General features: G+C 41.1%; 1 pseudogene; it reads left to right on the top strand.

Annotated features, from left to right (window-relative positions):
* Positions 1–24,830: 24,830 nt before the first annotated feature.
* LOC147420859 (uncharacterized) lies at positions 24,831–26,927 on the top strand (annotated as a pseudogene).
* The last annotated feature ends 322 nt before the right edge of the window (positions 26,928–27,249 follow it).

Here is a 27,249-nt window from a genome sequence, read left to right as displayed (position 1 = left end):
ACCTTCACCATATTAGTGCTCATATACTTCTAAGAAAAAAACAAGCACAAAACCTCAAAACTCAAAACACCATAATGCACAAATACTTGACAACTCCTTTCCTTTCCCAAAAGAAGAGACTACTTACACACATAAGGCGGCATGCATAGAGAGCTCTTCTCCATCTATGCAGCCCCAAGACTTACTTACACACAACATAAGGAGAGAAGCCAAGCAAATAGACACCATGGTGCACAAAAAACTTTCTCAACAAACAAGCAACCCAATGAGCACAAAATATGAGAAGCTGCCAAGATATGCTTACCAATTTTGCATGCGTTTAGAGCAAAAATGTGACGACGACACCCCAATTGCAACAATTTGTTGATCAAACCATGAGATAGATCATTGAACTTGATATCCTTGCTCTCATATAGAATCTACAATCCTTATTTAGGGATAAGTATGGTAAGAGAAATGTTTGCAAGAGAATGGTAGCAATAGCATATTGATGCTCTCTCTATGGTGCCGCTTATGATAGCGAGCTTAGGAAATGGATAGGGAGACAAGAGGAGAGAGAGATTAGGGCTTCCCTAACCTTAGAGGAGCTCATTTGCAGCAATGGAGTAGGTGTGTGTGTGTTTTTGTGCTTGCCAAGGGCCTTTTTATAGTTGTACAAGACCTTGGGTTAGGTTAAACTTGACTAGGGTAGGTAATTAACCATAGTTAGGTTCCCTTTTGACCATTCCTTCAATTATGCAAATAAGGGACTTATTTTTTCATTAAAAATATCCTTTTAGGTCGTGGAGGCTCCATAAGGGTTGATAATGTATGTGGGCCCCACCATGATGTCCCTTCAGTGGCTCCTGCAGAGTGTCCCCATCCTGTTTGTTGTGTCTCTGGAAGCATCTTGAGTCGACCCCTCCACATGCAAGTGGTTTTTAACTCCCCATTGGTATTTTAGAATTTTGGAGAAGTCAAGAAAACTTTTCACCTTTGTGGTTTACCTGATTGTAACTTTGACCTGCAGTAATAGTGTCCGCAGCACCTTGTTTTCACCATAACTTTCAGCCTGTAACTCAGAATTGGGTGCTGTGAAAGGCAAAGTTGACCTTCTCAAAGTGTTTAAGCTGATTTTGGAGTGTTCCTCAAGTATACCCACGAGCTAAGGCGTTCAAGATGCATCCAAAACACCTTTTGAACCAAGTCTCCTTGTAGGGGGCCCTTTAGCATGCATCCAAGGTGTAGCATGCTTTTTTCAAAAGGGAATCCACCTTAAACAAATGAGGTAGGCTCCAATAAAGTTTGATTTATTGGGGATCTACATTATATTTAAGATTTGTTGACCAACACAAGTAAATGATCCAAGAGTTGGGTCACATAGTGGTGGGGAAGGGAAGGCCTACAAGGTTAACCTTACCCTTGAGAGAAGATGGGTAAGATAAGTGACTATAAATTATTTACCAACAAATTATGGGATGTAGGTAGGTATTTAAATTAGTAAAGGTAATTAGTTAAACGAATACACAGTAAAAAAACTAGAAGAGTAGAATTAAGTTTACTATTTACATTTAGCATGAAGAGAGAAATATGATGTAAATGCATAAAGATCTAAGAAGGGTAAGGTGTTTGTATGGAAAAAGGCTATTACGGAAAGAGAGAATGAAAACTAGGTTTAAACTTTGATAAAAATTATATACATTTGAGTAGAAATGTAGTGCAAATGCAAGGTTACCATTTAACGCTACTCAGTGTGTGTGTGTGTGTGTGAGAGAGAGAGAGAGAGAGAGAGAGAGAGAGAGAGAGAGAGAGAGAGATAGAGAGAGAGAGAGACCCGTTGCCTTTATGTGTGTGTGTGTATGAGAGACAGAGTTAACGTGCCATTCGTTGAGGTGTTGGAGCGTTGCAAGAAGGCCTTCCACATTTGCATTGCATATATACTCTTTATAATCTATACTATAGATAAAAGGGGAAGGGTTTTCGGCTGCCACGTGGTGCTACCTCCTTCATCCGGCCAGTCCCGGTGGTGTGCACAGCAACCATGCGATCAACAAGAGGACTGCACGCAGAGAGAGAGAGCGAGAGAGAGAGAGAGAGAGAGAGAGAGAGAGAGAGAGAGAGAGAGAGAGAGAGAGAGAGGGTGGCCCCCGGTCCTTCACGCAAGTGTATAGTGCATCTCCGGTGACACAGGTCGCGATTGAAAGAGAGAGAGAGAGAGAGAGAGAGAGAGAGAGAGAGAGAGAGAGAGAGAGAGAGAGAGAGAGAGAGAGAGTCCAGATGCTTTGAGGTCCACGTGTGTAGCCAGACATCGATAAAAGCGCATCGTTGTTTGTGTGTGAGTGTGTCTGCATCCCCGGTGACACATGCCTCTATTGATTGCGTGTGTGAGTGTGTGTGTGTGTGATAGAGAGAGAGAGAGAGAGAGAGAGAGAGAGAGAGAGAGAGAGAGAGAGAGAGAGAGAGAAAGAAGAGCGCAAAACCTCAGGCCCAAATGAATCCTTAACTTTCAATCAAAAATTCCCAAAATACCCCGAGCAGGCGTGTCCAATTTTCAAGCACGTCTCATTAAAAGGAATCAAGCAGGATTCCTCGACTCTTGAGTGAGGCGAGAGAAAAGCCAAGGAAAAGATGAGGTGACGGTGCCCAGGTGGCACTAATCGAGCATGCAGGTGGCACTAATCGAGCAGAGAGAGAGAGAGAGAGAGAGAGAGAGAGAGAGAGAGAGAGAGAGAGAGAGAGAGAGAGAGAGAGAGAGAGAGAGAGAGAGAGAGAGAGAGAGAGAGAGACTACGATATTTGCTCTTGCATGAGATTGCGAAATGCACAATATCGGGGTCTGCCTGTGTGTGTGCGCGTGTTGAGTGTAACGGGTGCGTGTCTGTCTCATGCACAAGGCATTATAGAAGGAATGGTATGCGCTCCGTTGGCCTGTCACAGGTGCAAATCGGCGCCAGTGTTTGGTTTCGGGATCTCACGCACAACTGGGCGCATCGTGGAGGGCGTTTTCCATCGGAGCTACAGGGCGGAGGTTGCCGTGTAGGAAGGTCAGATGGTGCAGAACGATGGCGCAGCAGGCGGGGAAGGGAGAGGAGAGAGATCGTGCCTTTTTTTTTGGGCGGGCGGGATCTACGGACATTCTGGTTAATAGGAATTTAGACCGAGTAGGTAGGTACCATATTCCCTTCAAAATTTCCCTTCAAAATTCCCAAAATACCAATGGTCCCCAGATTAAATTCCTCCAAAGATCAAGAAATTTGTAGCTTTTCATAAGAAAACTCATTGTTATCATGCGAAAACTAGAATTTGAGTTGGTTATGCAGGCCATGGAGATGAATCGGTTCATTATTTTTAGAGATAATCGACTTTTTTTTGCGAGGCAATTTGTAACAAATTACATGTTAAGCACTCAAAAATGGATCACACCTGTCAAAAACGGATTCTGGTCCCCAGGCGATAGCTCTTGCCTCCGGCGAGTGAATGCTATTGTTATGTGTGTGTGTGTGTGTGTGTGTGAGAGAGAGAGAGAGAGAGAGAGAGAGAGAGAGAGAGAGAGAGAGAGAGAGAGAGAGAGAGAGAGAGAGAGAGAGAGAGAGAGAGAGAGAGAGAGAGAGAGAGAGTGTTTGAATTCAAAGTCGGCTACGGGTAGTGTTTCTGAATCCACACAGGCTCACGACGCTGCTCTTCAATTGCTTCATGGGTTTACGACGCCCCTCTTCAATTGCTTCGGGAAACGAGTTCAAACGGCTGTTTCGCTTAACGTCTCGCTCAAGGGATGAGTGGAGAACACGCTTAGATATAGGTCTACCTCCTCCTCTCACGTTGGACTGATCTTACCTACTGCTATAGCGGGCTATGGGCACTGGGCAAGGGGAGAGTGGAGATGGAAAATCGGTAGGAGCTAGGGGCAGAGAAGAGCTGAGTGAGGCTGGTGTAGCTAGGTAAGGCGGATGGAAGGAGTTGGACATGAGCCTGCATTGCATGTGGAGCAACTGACTTTTCGTTAAATATTGGCGAGTAGCTGGGCGTGGTTGCAAGGGAAGGAATTAGGATGATGATGCCTAGAACAGAGGGTATTGGATTCTTGCAGTTCAGGCTAGGATAGAATACCACACGCTCCAATGCTAGAAGATTCTTCAAAGAGGGCGGGGTTTTGGTTGGGCTATTGATTTGTAGGTCAGAGCAGGGTGTACTCACAGCTGAGGGAAGAAGCCTTGGAAAGGACCAAGCACAGAGAAGCGCAGTTGGTCATTTGCATAAGGGGGGTTGCAAGCATGTGTCATCTAAGGCTATGGTCATGCGAAGCTTAGTGGTTCGTTACATCAACCGGAAATTTTCGTTAGCGTGTAGATTTTCATCGGCTTACTATGCTTAAAAGAGCATAATTTTGAAACTACGTCGGTTTCTTGCCAATCAATCCTCTTTCTCTCTCTCTATTGTTTGTGTTTCACTCTCCCTCACTACTTGCTGCTACCTGTGACGTTTTGGACTGTCGAGCCTGCCTTAGTTAAAATTGTCGAGGCTTATAGATAACTAAGCTTTGTGTGGCCATGTCCTAATGAACCTCCCTTTGTAGGATTGCACAAACCTTCCATGTCGTAAATGATCTCTCTCTAGCCTTACTGCTCAAAGCTCAATAGTTGCACGCATGTATCTGTGTTTTGTGTGTGTGTGTGTGTGTGTGTGTGTGTGTGTGTGTGAGAGAGAGAGAGAGAGAGAGAGAGAGAGAGAGAGAGAGAGAGAGAGAGAGAGACCCGTTGCCTTTATGTGTGTGTGTGTGTGTGTATGAGAGACATAGTTAACGTGCCATTCGTTGAGGTGTTGGAGCGTTGCAAGAAGGCCTTCCACATTTGCATTGCAATACTGAAGTGCAACGAGCTCAATGATTCAACAATAGGAGTCCAATGATTTTTTGTGGATGTCCTGTACGCATTGTGTATGTGTATGAATGAGAGAGAGAGAGAGAGAGAGAGAGAGAGAGAGAGAGAGAGAGAGAGAGAGAGAGAGAGGGCTATCACACCAGCATGAGAGAGAGGGGGGAGGGAGAATAAGCATTGGTCTTATAATCAGCAATCAACAAAGCGACGATCAACATAATCCACAATCAAGAATCATGAATCAACATTGACATCTACAAAATTGAGAATTAACGTACTTTTAAAATTTTGATCCAACAAATCCAAGCAGAAGGCGTGTAAGCCCAAGGCAAGAGCGGACCTCCACAGATAGCAAAGGTGGATGACAAGAGGGAACTCTGAAAAATCTTGGCTATTTTTGAGGTCTTTATGCTAGATTTCTTGCTCTTTCCTTGGGTTGACTCAGAATTCAAAGGTGAATCTCAAAATTCATAGGTGGGATTGCACTAAGCCTAGGTTTTTGCAAGTGCTTAAAAACAAATTAGATTTTTTGAGGCAAATCTAAAAAAATTGTAAGGGTGGTTGCACTAAATCAAGGTGAGGCACAATACTTTCTCCCAAAAACTCAAAAAACTTACATACGAGAAATTTTATTATATTTGAAGGCTATTACACTCAATTTATTTACTTTGTAGGGTTTCTCACCTTCAAATCTAAAATTTAGAGATAAATTTCAAAATCTGTTGGCGGGATTACACTAAAGCGAGGACTTTTAAATCATTGAGCTACAAAAACTTTACAAGCAAATTTACTATATTTTAAGGCTATTGCACTAAACTTCTCTGTAGCTTCTCTAAACTTTAATTTAGGTTCTTTGAACTTTGGAGATATTCTCACCTTGAATTTAAAATTTAAAGTTGTGATGTTAAGTTGATAGCCTTTTTGCATCCGTGGCTTTTTTGGAGCATGGGGATGTTGTATATTTTATGTTTCGACTTCATTACAACTCACTCTAACAAGTGATAAGTGAGTGATGGTAAATTTTTTTTAAAAAAAAAAATAGATGTAAATCTCAAAATTTGTAGGTGGGATTATACTAAACCTAGGTTTTTTCCTCCAATTGTTGTGGGTGTTCTAATCTTCAAATTATATCTTACGAGTGTGTGGTCCATCCTATGGATGGACACACACACAGAGAGAGAGAGAGAGAGAGAGAGAGAGAGAGAGAGAGAGAGAGAGAGAGAGAGAGGCCCTTTACTTTGCGCTCAATCCACTCTCTTTCTTGCTTTGTCTTGGTCTCCAACTCTCATCCCCTCCAAGCCCTTTCCTTATGTCACGTGGCACGGGCCTCCAAGGTGTATTAGATATAGTCAAGGAATTTGTAGGTGGGATTACACTAAATCTAGGTTTTTCTCGAGCACTTGCGTACACAATAGTTTTTTGCTATTATTCAATAGTCCATTATCTGTTATTTTTATAATGGAGCTTGAAAAATTAGAGGAAGGTGAGGGTTTCCACATGTCACCTTTTGGTTGATTTTCATGGCATGTTGGATCAACACCAAAATTGAGTTGCTGAGTCCCTACTAGTTGTCCTCCTTGCTATAGACACATTAAAGAGCCTTCAAAAATTACATGAAGTACTCCAAATTCAATGCAAATCAATTCTTTCCCACACGGTGATGGTGACACACACATACACACACACACACACACACACACACAGTACACAATAATTTTTTCTATTATTCAATAGTCCATTATCTATACTCTTTATAATGGAGCTTGAAAAATTAGACGAAGGTGAGGGTCTCCACATGTCGCCTTCTGGTTGATTTGCACGGCATGTTGGATCAACACCAAAATTGAGTTGTTAAGTCCCTGCTGATTGTCCTCCTTTCTATAGACACATTAAAGAGCCTTCAAAAATTACATGAAGTACTCCAAACTCAATGCAAATCGATTCTTTTCCAATGCCTTAAAATAGTCAAAATCATACATCTGACATTGTGTTAACCTGTGTGTGTGTGTGTGTGTGTGTGTGTGTGTGTGTGTGTGTGAGAGAGAGAGAGAGAGAGAGAGAGAGAGAGAGAGAGAGAGAGAGAGAGAAAATCCACCATTTTTCAACAATGTGCAAACTATAATACCCAAAGTTGTACGCCTAACAACTTGCATGTGTGTGTACGCAACGCGTGTGCACTGTGTGTGTGTGTGTCACCATCACCGTGTGTGACAGAGAGATAAACATTGTAACATTTAATGGCCTAAAAACTTATGTGTAGCGGAAATTAGCATGAACATAGTGGGCATTTCATTAGAATAGATTCCTAATGAGAATTACAAGAGTGCTTGGGTGGAGAGAGCAACAAAAAGCATAACACCTAGTTAGATAGCATCAACAATACTTTCAAAAGAGAGAGAAATTAAGCTATTGACAACAGTTGAGGACCGGATTTGCATGGAGCCGGTCCCCCCTCCAAAAGGCTTTGTATTATGGTTTCTCCCATCAAGAGAGACATTGTACAATACAATTCTTTGTGTTCCTTCAAGACTAGCTAGTGCAATGAAGATGAAAGCTTCATGCACTAAGCAAAACAATTAGCAAACACAACATCAATTATCCCCGTTCTTAGACCCAAGACCTCACACACCTTCGAAGATGGTGAGAGATAGCAAGGTATGAGAGTAGATTGAGAGGAAGAAGGAGTATCTTACGAGAAAGATGTACATCTCCTCACATAATCACTCATATTAGCATAGCTTAGCTTAGTAATTAGCTTGGTAGAGGAGATGAGCATGCATTGAAGCTTGGCTCTTGGTTGGATTTGCATTTACATGCCAAGAGTATGTCGATGTAGGCTTCAATCTCACAAGCTTGGAGTAGGTGATGAGCTCTCCATTAAAGCTTGGGAAGAGATAGTCTTCTTTACTTCTCACATAGACTGTGTGAGAGTGTGTGTGTGATAATGCCTTGCAAAAATCAGCCCCCTCTCTCTCTTGGGCGAGCCCTCTTGCTATTTTGCTCTTGGTCTACCCTCATTGGACCTCCCCAAGTCAAGCCAATGACTATTAAGTAGCATAAGTGATAGCCTTCTGACATGTGTCCCCCTTTCCCCTTTTGTGAGAGCTTTAGGTAATTTAATAATTCAACTAAACTCTCATTGGACCCCTTTGACTCTTGGCCAATAGGAATCAGGCAAGCCATTGGGAAGCTGAATGCTCATTGGACCCCTTGGGAGACTGTCCAATAGTCATCCAGGAGACTTAATTTTCATTGGTTCTTTTATTAATTTTTTTTAAATTAATTAAACTAGATTTACTCTAGCCTAATTCTCATTGGTCCACCTCCAAGGCCATCCAATAGGAATTGGGTACACCTTGTGGGCATCTGGCCTAGGGAGCTGACATGTGTCCCTCATTCCCTTTGTGTAAAGGGGGCTTGTGTGTGTGTGGATTTCTCTCTCATCCCCTACATGCTAGGCTCGCCCCCTCCTATGTAGGGATATGCAAAGACGTTTTTAGTCACACACAAAGCATCCAATTCCTTAAGGTTGACCTTTGGACACAACCTTTGAATTTTGGAACCTTAGCATTTTGGAAGTCTGAATGGGCTGAACCTTAGGGTCTTTTTAGCCCATTGTTGCACATGGCTCTTTTGCAGATGCCCCCCCCCTTTGGATACCTATTTTCGCTCCTTTGGATCCCTACTGTGGTCGGTCTGCTAGCTTAACCAATATTCTAGCTTTTTCTCCCCTGGCACTTCCCCATATTAAATGATTAGTTTAACAGGAGAAAATCATTTAGGAAAATTAGATATTGATTATCATGACAAACACACACACACACACACACACACACACACAGCACTTTGCCACTAGTAACTAGACAAGAAAAGAGAAAGAATGAGGTGGGTCACCAAAATTAGAACCAAGACCTTGATTAGGGTCGCTGTTGGTGATTACATATAGGTACGATAGGCCAAGCGGTGGTGCTGCGATATTTAGCAGCAATAGCTTGGTTGTGAAGCAGAGTTGAATAGAGGAGAGGCACTTCTTTCTTGTGGGGAACGCTTGGTAGTAGCAAATGGGTGCTCAAGGCAATGGGTGTACATGGGTTTTCTCAAGACACTGAGTGTTTGGGATGAGGAAAAGAGTTGATGGCTTAGGTGGGAGCACCTGCAACCATGACTCGACATACTGTATGTGTGTGTGTGTGTGTGTGTGTGTGTGTGAGAGAGGAGAGAGAGAGAGAGAGAGAGAGAGAGAGAGAGAGAGAGAGAGAGAGAGAGAAACTTCCCTTGGTAACGTGGTAGCCCTCCAAAAGTGACCCCAGAGCGTAGCACCAACCAAAACGTATCTTGCTTCAACCAATAGAGGGTCATGAAAAGCATGTTTATTAGCAATTCATGGTTTTGATAGCATGGCACAACAAAATCAAGCTGGGGCAACCATTTGAAGACTAAAAATACTCCATGTGCTCATTAAGAGAGAGAGAGAGAGAGAGAGAGAGAGAGAGAGAGAGAGAGAGAGAGAGAGAGAGCTATCCAGTCCTCAAATAAAAAGAATTGAGAAATGGAAAAAAGGTGGAAAAAGAGATAGCAGAGATCTACTCGATGAATCTTGATCTCAAGATCTAATATGAGAGAGAGAGAGAGAGAGAGAGAGAGAGAGAGAGAGAGAGAGAGAGAGAGAGAGAGAGAGAGAGAGAGAGAGATAGAAGGCATATCTATGCATTGTTATCTTGCTAGAGTGATTCCAAGGACTATAGTTCCATTCTCCTCACATGTGGGCAAGCGCACGCGCACACACACACACACATACCTATATATGTCTCCGTGTGTGTGTGTGTGTGTGTGTGTGTGTGTGTGTGTGTGTGTGTGTGAGAGAGAGAGAGAGAGAGAGAGAGAGAGAGAGAGAGCAGACACACACACACACACACCTACCTATATATGTCTTCGTGTGTGTGTGTGTGTGTGTGTGTGTGTGTGTGTGTGTGTGAGAGAGAGAGAGAGAGAGAGAGAGAGAGAGAGAGAGATCTCCAATTTCCATGATTTTCTTGGCTGCAGCAACGCACGGGTCACATACTAGTATATTATGGTATTATGCCATTTGTGAAGATAGAAATGATAACTGGTCAGTGGTGCTTGCATCTTATGGGTAAAGTGGGTTTGTAACATAGTGGTCAAAGCGGATGTGTGAGAGTGTATCAACCCATGTTCAACTCCTCGTAAAGCCTTTCAAATGTCAACTTTAGCTCTAAAAGAATGATTTTTTATAGTTTTCAATGTTCACACTACATGTAGTTTGTCACATTTTCTTTTGACAATACATTCATACTATTGAATATTAGGCACATGCCCTCGTCTACTTTAGACGACCTTATTTACTTGGTGAGCCAAAGGTGCTCTTTCCAGTATCTGAACGCACAAGCCACCACGTGGCATTAAAAAATCTCATTAAAAAAGCTCCTGTCAAAATCTCTTAAAGAAAAAACGCTGCGGTCGTAGACAAGGCAAGGTGAATGCGATGGCAGGTCTGAGTGGCTGGCTGGGAGAAGCACCTGGGGGCGAAATGTTCGACCAGAGGGTCGATCTGTAGCTCTCTCTCTCTCTGCGATGCCAAGGAGGGCCGTAAATTTTTTTGCTGACAAGGCAGGGTGAATGCGATGGCGGGTCTGAGTAGCTGGCTGGGAGAGGCACCTAGGCGCGAAACATACGATTTCGACCAGAGGGATCTGTAATGAAAATTTGACACAGTAGCGCTGTAGGCATGGCTTCTTGGGTAGGCCTAAGACACAGCTTGTAGACGGCCACCATGCTTTTCTTCTATGCTCCATTCCGATATCTGAACGCAGCAGCCACCACGTGGCATTAGATATAAATTTTAAAAAAAAGATCGCTGCCAAACTTTGGCGTGAAAAGCTACCAGGTGAATAAAATAAAAAGCACAGTCGCAGATCATCAAGCTACGTTGCAGTCGCAGATCATCAAGCTGAAGGGTACGTCGAATGCTTGCCAACGTGATGACCCTCAAATATTTCATGCAATCAACCCATGGCAGAGGTCTCTGTTCTAAATAAAAGATATCAAATTTCAATCAATGATCAGTTGGCCTAATCTGGAGTCGAATCACCAACACTCATTGCCTTTCCAAGCCCGTTTAACACATTTTTCTACTGTTGCTATTTGGCTGTTGGCGATGTAGACGGCAGAGGCAGAAGAAATGGAATGAGTAAACCTCAAAGAGGACATGAGATCAGAAAAGCATAGCAGGATCGATCACACCAAAGCTTCTGATGGTTATCCTCAAGTAATTATAAGCCAGTGGCTTTAGTGCTAGCTGCTTGCGCTTTTAGCAGAGTGTGTACGGGGATTAGTGGCAGACATCTCAATGTCGAGGGAAAGGCATTGGGGAATATTGCCACTAGTGCAAGTCATGGTCTGATGAGCCGTTGGCTTCAGTCGTACTCCTCATCCAACTTTGTTGATAGCCTATCAGAAAATTTGATGAGGCAAGAATTTCAGAACAATCTACAGACAAACAAAAACATCTCTCATGACTAATTCAATGCAGAATATGGTGTCCGCGAGAGTTGGTTAATGTGTAGCTCCAAGGAGATGCAACAACATTGTAGTGGAAGTCAAGTAGTAAATCATGCAGGTGCTTACAATGCTGATCAGGATCAAAAGAATAGACAAAGAGCAGAAGCAGAAGCTAATTCTTTTTTTCACACAAAGAGATTTGATGCTAGAGAAGCTGACATACACGGACTGCGGAGTAATGGAATTTCTGGAGACAAGCATACCAATATGTTAGCACCTATTAGCCTTTAAGAGCAGTTCACTCATGTCCATTCAACAACTTGGTGGGATAGCAGACACTCTATAGACAATATGGCCAAATTGCGGCCTCCTGTAAAGAGCTTCTCTTGCTAATAACCATGATTCGGTGGCGGATCCTATGAGCAAAGGTCCATGTACGTAGCAGCTATCGGAGCAAGTTTAGATGGCTGCAGATGACAGACATCAGTTTGGTATTTTCGCCAACACAAACCCTCATTTTTCCTTGGGGCACTGATAATCTATTCACATCTTCTCAAAGGTCTTTTGTGCAATAGGCGGTTGAGGTAGAAACCACATACAGCAAGCGTGACTCTAGCTTGACAACACTACAAGGTTCGTTATCTACATCCAATTTTCCATGCGCATGCGTTTGCTTGGCGCAACACATAAATGCTACGGGGCAGGGCACGGCTTCCGTTTCTTATAATTTTTTGGAGAGACCACAGTGCCAACTCTCCACCATACTTCTGTATGGAACCTCTGTATGACGTGCACGGTATACTTTGCACTTTCAATGTATGACATTTCATTGCAAGACGATATGTTTAACTATTCATATTGCTTTTTTGTAGCTCGACTCAAAAATCGGCCTGTAGATTGGACAATCAAAATGCAACAGTACAACATTGCAGGTCAGTAAAGCACCTCATTTATTGTTGTAGGTCATTTATGCTTTATCTATTTGCTTGTTTTAGAATTTTTTGCATTGAGAAAAGGCATATATTATAATTATAGAGGAGCTATCCATGTTAATCCAAATGACATTTTACCTTATCGTAAGACAAAATGTTAACGTAACAAGGATACATTGGCACATCCCTTCAACAACAAATGTGTTCTCTTTCTTGGTGATCTTGCCGAACTACCCCCAGTTTGTAGTCATGCACGGGAGCTTTGTAACACATGCCATATCACAAGCTCGGTCCACTTTCTACATGCAACTATCTATAGGATGTCATGCTCTATTGTAGATGAGATCAATTGTACCATGGGTACATGTATTATAGATGAAGCACATATGCATGACTGCATCAACAACTCTACTCCGATAATTTGTACTCACAGATGAGACTTCCAATACTATAAAAACCTGGCCTTGAATAAGTTGCACAATCAAACTGACATTACAAAAGTTGAAATAAAGACGAAGGGAGGTAACATAAATGTCCTTCAGTAGTGGCTCCTAGAGCCTAAGTTCAACGAGTTAGATTTGATCGCAATTGGCATGTGCTGCATGATCACTGAAAACACTGACTTGACAATTGGTGTGGCAAACGGTGCAACATGCGTTGTCGATGCCATAGCACAAAACAAAGAAGGTGAGGCTACATGTATCGCTGTCCTCATTCATTGTACTCATAATAACTACAAAAGAAGAAAGGCAAAACACAAATAACTACAAAAGAAGAAAGGCAAAATATAGTCAACATCCACCTTCTATGCTATCAACCATTCGATAAAAATTTTCTTTTTAAAATACTTTCCGCTTGCCAGAATTTATATGTAGCACGTTGAGGGCGAGCTTTTTGAAATGGGGCCTCTAAACCCAAACCAATGGGCCTACCCTCACAAAATGTTCGTAAAGAGGTACGCACACTACTTGGGGCACCACCTTCTTCTGGGAGTGGAGAAGGAAACCAATCAAAAAAATAACACTTGCACCCACCCACCCAAGCAACACACTTTGAAAAACCCCTTACTCTATATACACTTTGGACACTTGAACACCATCAACGATTATGCAACCCAATGCCGTGCATCAAAATGAAATATGCAATTTGTGGAATAGCATTCACATTCTCCCCATAAGAATACCCATAATACATCCAAACTCTTCCTCTCTCGAGCACTCATCAAAAAATCATGCGCGCAAGACTTGCCTCTCAAACACACAAGAGAATCACTTACATCAAACTAACACACTTTGCATAGAGAGCTCATCTCCATCTATGCAATGCCGTGACACAAATAAAATCACCATGAGAGGTAGCCACATGCATATGTAATGAAGCAAAAGAGAGTTGGAGTGAGAAATTCTTTAGACCAATTGAATAAGTGTGGAGAAACAAACCAATGGTAAATTGGGAATAGAACACTTACTTGATTTCTCGCACACCTTTTAAGGGGAGGACAGACGCTGGCTAACCATCATGAATTGCGACACTTGAAAGTTTTTGAAGATGATTTCATGATCATTAACATAACCATGAGAGAGATCATGATGTATTTACAAGTTATTGAGGTGCTACAAATGATTTATTGGGTTGATGGAGTAAGAGATTGTAGAATGGAGAGAGTGGAGAATAGAATTGCACTTCCTCCAAAGAGGAGGGTTAGGAGGGAGGATGTGAAAGAGGGAGAGTTGGGGTTTTCTCTACTATTGATCAAGAAATAACATGAAGTTGAAAATATAGGTGTGTGTGTCCTTGAGTCTCTCCAAGGGGTCTATTTATAGTTGTGTAGGAGTGGGATTATGCTACACTTAATTAGAGTAAGTGATTAGACCTAATTAAGTGTCCTTTGACCACTCATTGAATATTGGACATAAAAGGGACTATTTATTCACCAAAAATATCATTTTAGACCGTGAAGGCTCCATAGGGGTGCATAATGTAGGTGGGGCCCCACCATGAGGCCCTACGGGTGGCTCCTGCGGGGTATCTCAACTTGTCTGTCTTGGCATTTAGAAAGCATCTTTAGGTTGGTCCCATCACATGCAAGTGACCTTGAACACTCATTGCTCTTCTAGAAGATGAGTAGGGGAAAAATAAGATCTCACTCTCTTGATTTACTTGATTTACAGTTCCCTTTTGCTGCGAATCTGACAGATTTACACTATTTTGACCATAACTTTTTACCTGTAGCTCGGAATGACATGCTTCAAAAGGCAAAATTGACCTTCTCAACATGTTTGATATGAATTTGGACTATTCTTCACGCCCATGCACCAAGGAATTCGGTTTGGAAGGTCCACACTAGGCTAGGGAACCTTTTGCTTCAAAGTCTTCTTGTATGGGCCTTTGCTTGTATGCATCCAAGGGGAATCATGCTTTTTCAAAAGGCTATGATGCTTAAACAAATAGAGGAGGGCCAATATTATTTGCTTGTGAAAAGAATATACAATTGGAGTCTTTTTGAAAGGAGAGAAACTATATGTATATCTTAAGAGATATTGGGCCACCTATGTAGGGGGCATAGAAGACTTGTAGAGAGGGACCATAATCTTTGGTAAAGACAAGTGGAGAGTTGATTTCCATGGGAATTTATCTATAAGGGGTGGAAGATGGATATATTATTTTTCTACTACTAATTCACAAGAGGTAAGAAAGTTTGGGGGTATATAGTTGGTTATTGTATGCTTATTCTATTTACAAAGCAAAAAAGAAAAGGGTGGTAATATAAATATATGACTAAGGTGACATTTTTGGGAAGAGTATAATGTATGTGTCGCACAAAGGTTAAACGAAGAGGGGGAATTTACTCTAGATAACTTAATAGCATAGAAAAATATATACACATATGAGGAAGAGGACGTTGAGTAGGCTGACAAATGTTGGAAAAAGATGGTTACCATTTTATGCCACTCATATTAGCCTTCCCCAAGCCTAGAGATATTCATATCTTTAGGAGGACGGTGTTGCTTTTTTTCTTTTCTTTTTTTTTTTTTTTTTGGTCATTTTTGCTTTTCCACTTTTTTTTCTTTTTTTTCAATAGGAGGAGTGTCATGCACTCTTTTACTCCATTAGACTGCTTTTCATTACCTCAATCCCATAAATCGGAGATGGGAGGGTTGCCTTGGGTATGTTCAGATTCCAAGTCTGGTTCTTCTTTGCACATCAAAGCTTTAAAAATAGGTGGAGCATTTGCCAAACCGAGGGAGCCATGCCAATTTGGAGCTTAGACAATGTAGGCAGATGATTGCCTATCAACGGATTGATACGTGAAAGTAGGGCTTTAATCTCCATCCATTGACTTGGTCTTGTGGAGTTTTCCTGATAAATCTGCTAATCTGTAACTACCATTCCCAAACTTTGTTTTTATCATGAAAGGTCCCTCCCATCTTTGCAAAAACTTTTTGTCAAGTCGAGTATCAAGTCGGTTATCATAGCAAAGAACCAACATACTTCCTTCAATCCTTTCCCTTGAGCTTCTTGTTGATTTTATCCCTTTGGCTTGTCGCTTTGGTGATGTAGTGATCAATGGACTCTTCTCTATGTAGCTCAAGTCGTTGGAGATCTAAGATCCTTTCATGTAGACCTCTTTGGTTTTTCTTCACTCTTGCAAGAACGCGCAAGCTTGAGAGCTCTACCTCAATGGAGAGAAGTGCTTCCTGTCCATAAACTAGATGAAAAGGGGTGAATTGGGTAGATACCTTGAAAATGTCCTATACGCCCAAAGAGCAGCCGTCAAATGGCGATTCCAATCATTAGGCCGGTCCACAACCTGTTTAGAAATGATCTTACATATCATTCCATTCACTTTTTCCACCAATCCATTGCATTGAGGATAGTAGGGTGTGGAATGCAGGTGTTTCACTTTTAACCTCCTCAAGAGATCATTCAGAAGGTCAGCCCTAAAACCCGGCCTCGATCTGATAAGATTTCTAGGGGTGTTCCAAACCTATATAATATGATAAAAAATAAACTTTGATACCTCTTCAGCTGTGATTCGGGTTGTGCTTGTTGCTTCCGCCCATCGTGTCATATAGTCAACACCCATGATGATGAAAACCTTCCCTGTAGAAGTACGAGGTAGGGGACCTATTGCATCCACACCCCACTTTTCAAAAGGGCGATAAGATATTATTGGGACTCGAGGCTCATATGTTAGTCGTCTATCCCCAGCAATTTGGCATGGCTTACATGCTTTACACCAATATTGGACATCACGATGTAAGCTGGGCCAAATAAACCCTGCTTGTAAAATCTTCCTACTTGTAATATCTTGAGAAAAGTGACCACCACAGACATCATCATGACATGAAAGAAGAATTTTCTCTATCTCTTGCACACCTGGTACTCTCCTCAAGACCAAATCTTTCCCTTTGTGATATAAATCATCCCCGATCAACTGGTAAGGTGTGGCCTTCTTAACTAGTCTATGTCTTTGCACCTTGTCTAAGTGTTTGGGACACTCACCTGCTTGTAGAAAGAAGATAATGTCTTTTAGCTCCTCTTGACCTTGATATTTGGGTTCATATAGTTTCACACCTCCTACCGCCATTTGAAGCTTTTCATATTGCGAGTAAGTCTGCTTCCTTGTTATGAGTTCTCACAATGTGTTGTACCTGTGTTGCTTTAAAACCCTTCATCAAGCTCTTACACTACTAGCCACTCAAACAATGTACGATTCTTGCACCTCCAAGTCCCTTGGATTTGCCTGACCACTAGCAAAGAATCACCTTTTATAATAAGTCTTTGTATGCCTAATTCTTTGCATTCTTCTAACCAAGGGTTAGAGCAACATACTCAGCTCATTGTTAGAGTGAACACTAGGGTAGAGTGATACCTTTTTAACCATTACCCCTTTTTTGGGTTTAAAATGATGAATCCCCCTTGCTGCTTTGTCTTGTTGGCGTTGATAAGCTCCGTCAAAGCATAAAGTATGGGCATTATCAATCTCCTTCACTTTGAATTGTTTTGAGCCTTCCTCTCTTTGTAGTCGTGATCCTTCCCTTTCTCTCACTTTGTAGTGAGAAATGTCTGCAAGTCCTGCTCTTGTGCTATCTTCTACAAGGAAAGTGTATTCAAATTCTTGGAGTTGAAGCACCCACTTTGCTATTCTAGATGAGAGGCTCATGTGTTGTACTACATATGGTAGATTGTGCTCTAAGGTGAGAAAAAACAAATGGCACAGGGAGAAGATACGATCGAAACTTCCTTACCGCAAACAACATTGCAAAGACCACTTTCACATTTCAGTGTATCCTTCTCGGCTGGAGTCATCACCTTGCTTGCAAAATAGATCGGCCTCATGTATGATGTTTTAGGATCTTTTTGCATCAAAAAAACACCAATTGCTTCGAAACCTACACTTGGAGTGACATAGTAAGTCTCCTTTGGATCTGGTGGCATTAGGATTGGGAGAGAGCTAAGAATGCCCTTCACTTCCTCAAAACATTTTGCATGTTCCCTCCCCATTCAAATGTAGATTGGCTTGCCAACCTATGCAAAGGGGCGATGGCTTCTGCTAGGAGATGGATGAAGCGAGACATGTACCTCACTTTGTGGTTGAAGGTCATTAGCTCCTTTGTTGTTGTTGGTGGAGATAATGACAAAAGGGCCTCTACTTTAGAGGGATCCACTTGAATTCCTTGTGAAGAAACCACATGGCCTAGCAAAACCACCTGAGATTCACCGATATGACACTTCTCTGGGTTGAGTTGTCCCCCAATTGATGGAGCCTCTTAAGCCCCTCTTCAACCTTTGGCAATGAAGTGATCTACAACTATAAATACAGAAATCATCCATAAAGACTCTTATAGATTTTCCAAAGAATGGCTGAAATACAAATATTGTGAATCTATGAAGGTGCTAGGAGCATTGGTGAGCCCAAAAGGCATTACTCTGAATGCAAAACATCCCCAAGGTGTGATGAAGGTGGTTTTTGGTTGGTCCTCTTCTGCTATTCTATTTGAAAATATCTGAATACCCATCACACACAGTGTAGCATTCGTGACCTGCTACTTCATTCAAAATTTCATCTTGGAAAGGGAGAGGGAAGTGGTCCCTCTTTGGGCAGCGTTGAGGGGTTTGTAATCCACGCAGACCCTCCACTTACCATTCTTCTTGGGAGTGACTACAATAGGTGATACCCATTCGGAGTTGGATACTGGATAGATGAAGCCAGCCTTCAAGAGGTCGATTCACTTCCTATAGGAGAGTTTTGTTGCACAGATCCTAGTCGCCTTAACTTTTGAGCCAGGTTTGGTCCCTGGTTTCAATTCAATTCGATGCTCTATTACATCTACACCTCTTATTTGTGAGTAGTCAGTGATAAACAAATTGGGATACCTCCTTAACATATTGATGTAGGACCTCTTCTCCTCAAAGTAAGATCTTTTGCAAGCATCTTCTCAAATCCTTCTTCAAGGTGGTGGCATCTTTCATCCCTCGTGTGTGATTGTCTGTTGGCTTTTCTTCTACTGGAACATCTTGAAGGTTGAATACAATTCCCATTACCTCCAAAGAAGACTCCTCTTCACTGGTTGATGCACTGGTTGATGCTTCCTCATCACTTGAGAGGGACTCTCCTCCTCGCTCTCTTCATCTACCGTGGTTTCATAGTTGATATCTAGTTGCTTTCCTTCTCGCCAATCATACACCACCGGTTGACCCTTCTTAAGAATCAAACGACCACTTCCCATTTTTTGATCTGCATTCACAGCAATGAGCCAAGGCCCCCTAGGATGATGGGATAGCCCTCCCCCTTAGCTGGCATGACATACATATCCACTCGTGCATCTATGTTACATACAGAGATTTTACATTTTCAATGATCCCCAAACACTTCACACTTGAGTTGTTGGCTAGCCTTGCTTGACAATTAGAGGACTTTGTAATTTCAAGCCTAACCTTGTTCATTGATTTTTCCGTGATCACACACATTTGAGCTCCACCATAAAATATACATTAGACACCTTTTTACCCCTTATGTAAGCATCCACAATGGGTTCCACATCTTTTTGTAGCTTTGAGGCCACAACCTTAATGGAAAGATTTGCTTTCTTTTTTGGAATTCTTGTACTTACCAACTTTGGCCATTGCCTTCTTACTTTGGCTGATAGGTGTAGAAGTTGAGGCCATGAAATGTTTGGCTTTTGGGTTTGTAAATCCTCCAAGATGTTGTAGGGCTCTAGCTCCTTTCCCAATGGGAAGTCGTTGATACCAATTTCCCTTCGCCTTGATCTTTTCTTCCTCCTACTTTCAGCTTCTTCCATCTTTGACTTCTTCTTCTTGTCCCTTCTGGCTGAATTTGTTCCTTCACTTCTCATGTCTTCATCCTTATCATGTGCTCTTGTGCGTTTTTCTGCCGGCATAACATCAAAGTTTAGAGTATGCTCATCTATTACCTCTTCTAGCTTGATGATGTTGACTCCTCTTTCTTCCTCATGTGGGACGGGAGGTATATTTGCTGGTGGTGGTGGTCGTCGAAGGATTTGTGGGCCTTGAGCTTGTTCTTGTTGCACAATGAGAGGAGGCGGTCTAGGGGGATATATGTCTCCCGGAAGTCGCCTTGGATGTGGAAAATTGTACATGCCATGGCCCATTTCATTGCAATTCCAACATCGCAACTCTTGAGCTTGTCTTCGTTGATTGCGATTCCCTTCTCTTGGTTGTCGTTGTTGAGGTAGGCCTTGTACTAGATTGAGAGTGAGGTTCTCAAGCTGTTGAGTTAGCCTTTGTAAAACCTCTTGTTGAGAGTTATCTCCTATTTGTGAAGATTGTGCAAGAGGGGCCCTAATTGGTGCTTCCATGGTTTGTGAAGACTCCCTCTCACTCACTTCATTCAAACTTGCTCTATGTGCTTGGAAGTGTAGTTTTTCTAAACTTGATGATGGCTACCTCACGTGCTTCTTCGAAGGTGGATGGGAATTTTAGCTCTACTTTAGCCTTTAAAAGTGGATACAAAGCCAACCATGAATCTCTCTTTTTTTAGAAAGTTAGGTGCACCACCATGATTTTCTAATGTAGCCTCCACCTACCCATAGATTGACAAAGGTTGCTTCATAAGAGGGATAGTCTTCAAGTGATACTGCTTATGTCCAATAAGACATTTCCATAGTCCTTCAGAAGTATCACCTTGCCCGAACTTGGAGAGGAAGCTTGCTCGCAGTCTCTCCCAATTGGACTTGATTTGGGGTTGCAAGGTCTCATACCATGCTTTAAGCTTCTGTTTTAGAACCAACGGGAAGGCTCGTAGCTTTACTTCCTCTTCATCTCTCCCGGATATGAGATGTGCCATCTCCAAGTTGTCAAGAAACTCTTGCGCCTTTCCACTTCTTGCATAGAACGTGGGAAAAGAACTTGACATTTTTTTTAAATCACATTTTTTCTATTTTGAAATTTTCACCAAGCGAACACAAGTTTTTTGACACTATAAATCTGATTACATTAACATGATTATTTAGCACATCCACTTGTTAATCGTACTTTATCATAAAAAAATGGATTAATTAATTTATATTTTATTGATTTGATCCAAATGGATCCTAATTTATCTCCTTATGATAGACTGAAACCTAAACTTAGTTGCAATGATTATATGAATGGATTGCCGAGCAATAGGCCTAAAAGGTTCATTATTTTGATCGTGATTCATGTGCTACTCCTCGTTGTTGGTTTGAAGACCTCGTTCCTTCATATGTTGAGACGCCCCCTTCACCACTCCTTGTTCTGCCTTTAAAACAAAATGAAAACGTGAACATCAAAAGAAGTTTCATAATTGATGATTGGAAGTATAATTGGATTGGGTGATGCCAGTATTTTTTAAGTCTTTCTGCACCAAACATAAAAACAATGCGTTGCTGGAAAAAGACTTTTTCTATGTGAAAATTTACTCTAATGTGTTGTGCAAAATGAAATGGATAGATGGGAACTCCATTGTTCATCACTAAAGAATTTGAAGGTAACTTGGAAATATGTTCCTCAGTGGGGGCACCACTTTATGAGGGCGAGCTTTTTGAAATGGGCCTCTAAACCCAAACCAATGGGCCTACCCTCACAAAATGTTCGTAAAGAGGTAGCACACTACTTGGGGCACCACCTTCTTCTGGGAGTGGAGAAGGAAACCAATCAAAAAATAACACTTGCACTCACCCACCAAGCAACACACTTTGAAAAACCCCTTACTCTATATACACTTTGGACACTTGAAACCATCAACAATTATGCAACCCAATGCCGTTGCATCAAAATGAAATATGCAATTTGTGGAATAGCATTCACCTTCTCCCATAAGAATACCCATAATACATCCAAACTCTTCCTCTCTCGAGCACTCATCAAAAAATCATGCGCACAAGACTTGCCTCTCAAACACACAAGAGAATCACTTTACATTAAACTAACATGCAATATGTCAATGAAAGCAAAAGAGAGTTGGAGTGAGAAATTTCTTTAGACCAATTGAATAAGTGTGGAGAAACAAACCATGGTAAAATTGGGAATAGAACACTTACTTGATTTCTCGCACACCTTTTAAGGGGAGGACAGACGCTGGCTACCATCATGAATTGCGACACTTGAAAGTTTTGAAGATGATTTCATGATCATTAAATAAACCATGAGAGAGATCATGATGTATTTACAAGTTATTGAGGTGCTACAAATGATTATTGGGTTGATGGAGTAAGAGATTGTAGAATGGAGAGAGTGGAGAATAGAGTTGCACTTCCTCCAAAGAGGAGGGTTAGGAGGGAGGATGTGAAAGAAGGAGAGTTGGGGTTTTCTCTACGATTGATCAAGAAACAACATGAAGTTGAAAATATAGGTGTGTGTGTCCTTGAGTCTCTCCAAGGGGGGCTATTTATAGTTGTGTAGGAGTGGGATTATGCTACACTTAATTAGAGTAAGTGATTAGACCTAATTAAGTGTCCTTTGATCACTCATTGAATATTGGACATAAAAGGGACTATTTATTCACCAAAAATATCATTTTAGACCGTGAAGGCTCCATAGGGGTGCATAATGTAGGTGGGCCCCACCATGAGGCCCTACGGGTGGCTCCTGCGGGGTATCTCAACTTGTCTGTCTTGGCATTTAGAAAGCATCTTTAGGTTGGTCCCATCACATGCAAGTGACCTTGAACACTCATTGCTCTTCTAGAAGATGAGTAGGGGAAAAATAAGATCTCACTCTCTTGATTTACTTGATTTACAGTTCCCTTTTGCTGCGAATCTGACAGATTTACACTATTTTGACCATAACTTTTTACCTGTAGCTCGGAATGACATGCTTCAAAAGGCAAAATTGACCTTCTCAACATGTTTGATATGAATTTGGACTATTCTTCACGCCCATGCACCAAGGAATTCGGTTTGGAAGGTCCACACTAGGCTAGGGAACCTTTTGCTTCAAAGTCTTCTTGTATGGACCCTTTGCTTGTATGCATCCAAGGGGAATCATGCTTTTTCAAAAGGCTATGATGCTTAAACAAATAGAGGAGGGCCCAATATTATTTGCTTGTGAAAAGAATATACAATTGGAGTCTTTTTGAAAGGAGAGAAACTATATGTATATTCTTAAGAGATATTGGGCCACCTATGTAGGGGGCATAGAAGACTTGTAGAGAGGGACCATAATCTTTGGCAAAGACAAGTGGAGAGTTGATTTCCATGGGAATTTATCTATAAGGGGTGGAAGATGGATATATTATTTTTCTACTACTAATTTACAAGAGGTAAGAAAGTTTGGGGGTATATAGTTGGTTATTGTATGCTTATTCTATTTACAAAGCAAAAAAGAAAAGGGTGGTAATATAAATATATGACTAAGGTGACATTTTTGGGAAGAGTATAATGTATGTGTCGCCACAAAGGTTAAACGAAGAGGGGGAATTTACTCTAGATAACTTAATAGCATAGAAAAATATATACACATATGAGGAAGAGGACGTTGAGTAGGCTGACAAATGTTGCAAAAAGATGGTTATCATTTTATGCCACTCAACGTATACTAGAACAAAACATTCATCAGTAGACAACCTCGCTTCGATATAATCTCAACTGTAATTATCCCTATAATCTCAAATAATTGATGCGCTTAACTTTGTCTCCTCTCATAAACATTATTTCAAATGTATATCCCTTTCACACAGTGCTGCCCTTGCCAAATTAGTCATGCTCTTGTTTCCTTTGGTGCTAGATACTAAATATCAATTTGCATATGTCCTATGTATTCTATAGATATTATATAGCAAGGCCCACCAAGCAAGACTAGTTCTTTTTTAGAGTTGAGATCCGTTTTTGAGTGCTAAGCATGCAATTATGTTTAAAAAATAATGAAGCAATTCGTCTCCAAAGCCTACAGAACCAACTCAAATTCCAGTTTTGCCAAATTGCATTGATAGACAATCAGTCGACTTTTATGAAAAGCTACAAATTTCTTTACCTTTGGAGAGATTTAATCTCAAAACCAAAGTATTTTGGGAATTTGGGACAATCTATCACGCGTATTCTGAGAATAAAAAGATTTGGGAACCTTGATTTCCAACAATAGATCTTCTCGGATGTCCTCCAGTAACCCCAAAATCGAATTTCAAGAGATTCCATTTTCCCTTCGTAACCGATCTATTCTTTTGTCTCTAAAATCATGGCTCATTACGTCATAATTTGCACCAAGCTAGTGTACCACGGGTAACCACATGCATGCATACAAAGACCACCATTAAAAAAAAAGCAAAGTTAGTACGACATCTTAGCATGTGCGTCGATTGTCTTCTCAACCCCTGCCCTTGGCTTACCTTCTGGTTGCGTGCATAAGATCATCTTTCCCCCCCCCCCCCCCCCCCCCCCCCCCCTTTTCACTTGCTTGTCTTTTAGCACTCCCATTAAAAACCTTTCATTCAAGCTCATATGAGGATTTTATTTTTGGCTTTCTAAAAGAAGCTTTAGTGTTGAATTGGGTTAGGCATACTTTCATTGTTTTCAGTGCCATGATGGAAACTTATCTTAAATGTTATTTTCATTTTCAAATATTAAATGAATCTTTCTATTTCACCTTTCATTTCACATCCTTACACAGCTTGACTTCACTTGCATTCTATTCTTTTAGAATGCTAAAGTGAAGCTTCACCTTGCATAATTCTAGTAAATTCTATACATATATATACATACAAACACACATACACATATTTATTTATTTTACACATACACATACAGACACGTACTAAATGAGCAAACCATGGTAAAGGGAAGAAAAAATGGTGAAATATGTGAGAACTTAGTTCAAAAATCTTGCAAATTCAAGAAATCGACTATTATTTCCGGTTTGCTTCTTTGCAAGGAGGAAACTTAGTCTCTTAATAAAAGAGATATTCCTGAATAATTCTTTACCTTATATAATTCTAGTTAAACTCAACCTAATGATTTTATCATTTTCTTGTTATTTTGGAAAGCCACCGTGACCCTTTCGCTTGTTTCTATAGCTTTTTGTTCAAAATGCAAAGTATGCCCTTTTCTTTTACCTTTCTCCTAAGGCCAAGGGATCTTTGTAGATTCCCCTTAATGAGACACTTTGGCAAACGTATTTGCTCGAGAACAACCATATGATGAAGGGTTTATACAATTCTTAGGGAGTGCAACAAACTTGCAAGTGTTGTTTCTTGACTAAAATGTTATAAGCAAGGTTGTTCCTTACAACAAATTGGTTCTTCAATCTAGCCATAGAAACGCCAATACTTCTCAATCTAATACTCAACAAGTGTCGTTTTAGCGAACCAATTCTCAGGATAAGGGTGCATGCCATTTTTTGAGCATCTCATTGTCTTTGCTTGTAGAAATTGCCTACATCCACGTCATTTCTTTAAACTTATTTATGCAATGCCTTCTCATAGTAGAGACGATAAGATGTCTTTCCTAAACGATGCCCGCTCCCCAAACAGAAAAAAGCAAAAACACCAACAAAACACACACACACACACACACACACATTCTTATGCATTAAGCTCACATAGATAGACATGTATACCAAACACACAAATCTTTTATAGACGTATGCCAAACACACACAACTCTTATAAACACAAACACACACACATATATTTTTCATATCAAGAGCAAAGCCTCGATTGCATAAATGTGGTAGTAGCAAATCTTAATATGTGTCTTGTAGAATTTTGAGAGAGAGAGAGAGAGAGAGAGAGAGAGAGAGAGAGAGCCGGAGGGAGGGAGGGAGGGAAGGGGGGGGGGGGGGGGGGGGGGGGGGGGGGCGGGGGAGGAATGAAAGATGAAAAGCTATGAAATCATACAACAATGCAAAGGCTTGTGCTCTCTTTTTGTAGGTTTTACAAGAAATTCGAGACATCATTCTAGATAGTTCTGATGGTTTTGAAAGACTACCCACCAACAGTCATCTAAGGGACTTGGTACACTTGAGGATCATGTCTTGTGGAGAATTCTTGGTTTTCTCTAAATTTTGTGTAGCATCATGGAACAACATCAAAAATTTGCATCTAGAGGATTGCAATAATATCGTTGAAATCCCAATCAAGTTGGGGGACATATCCTCTCTAACAAGAGTTTCTATTATTGGTTGTCGTGGTCTTCAAGAATTTCCTTTACTGCACAATGCTCATGGACCTTCTTTTGTGACACTCAAATACAACGATAAGTTAAAGGTTATGGGGTTTCTAGATTGCCCACTTGAATCATTGCACTTTGTGTCACACGAGTCACTTCAATGGCTACCAAAGTTTGGTGATCATGCAACAAGGTCTTTGAGACACTTCACTATCAACCACTCTGGCCACCTACAACAATGTTTGCCAGCCGCTCTAGAAAATGCTTTCTCACTTCAAAAACTACAAATAGATGGTTTAAGGACCTTGGACGAGGTGGGAAACCTCAATGTGTCCTCCTTGGCAAAGCTAGAGGTTGGTTATTGTCATAGTCTTGTACAATTTCCATCAAATTTCGGTCATGTATCATTGCTTCAAACTTTGAACTTAAAGTATTGCTCACGGTTGACGAAGCTCAAAAGTATCAACGTGTCCTCCTTGACAAATTTAGGAATCGTTGGATGTACAGGTTTGACCAAAATATGCCCTCTAGACATGTTTGAGGAGGCATTGTCTCTTCAAAAAGTGCAAGTAGGTAAGAATTGCACTTAAAGATTCTTGATGGAGCAATGAATATCGCCATGGCTTGGACCAACTTGCAATACTTGTCCCTTTTTGAGCCAGGAGTGAAGGTGGTGGATATCCAAGAGCAAATTGTAAACTTGCACTTCCTTGAACAATTAAAACTGATTGGATGTACTCAGTTACGATATCTACCAGAGAAGATTGGAGACTTGCACTCCTTAACAAAACTGCATCTTAAGAATTGCACTAGTATAGAGAAGCTTCCTGATACCATTGGCAACCTCTCCTCTCTAGAGACTCTATCTTTGATTGGGTGTGGAAGGCTTGTGGAGCTCCCGAGAAGCTTACAAGGGAGACAAAATTCTTTTAACCTTGTGATTGACCCAAGCCAAAGCAAGAATTCATGTGTGGTTTGGCTAATGTGAAAGTGATGGAGAGAAATGAAAGTTTCTAAGTGATGGTGTGTGTTTGGCGGACGAAGCAACAAGCGGCCGTTTCCAGAGAAGGATCATATTTTTATGAGAAACCATTGTAAAATTCTTTTGTAAGGAAGCATCTCTAAGCCGAGAACTTGTCAAAGGATTTATGATTATTCTTATGGGAGCAATTGTATATTAGAAGAGCCAGTTAGGAGTTTAGGAGCTTTTGGCCGGACAAGCCATTTGTAAAGACCTAATCTATAAAGGTCATTTTTTGTAAGTTTGAACATGATCTTTTTGATGGAAAACTGAGAAGACAGCGTACGTTTGAGAGCTCCTTCTTGTTCCAACTTGTAA

Source organism: Adiantum capillus-veneris, chromosome 28 (assembly GCF_014529385.1).
Source record: "Adiantum capillus-veneris isolate H3 chromosome 28, ASM1452938v2, whole genome shotgun sequence".
NCBI lineage: Eukaryota > Viridiplantae > Streptophyta > Polypodiopsida > Polypodiales > Pteridaceae > Adiantum > Adiantum capillus-veneris.
Note: the sequence above shows the minus strand (reverse complement) of the source record. Positions and strands in the feature narration are given on the sequence as shown.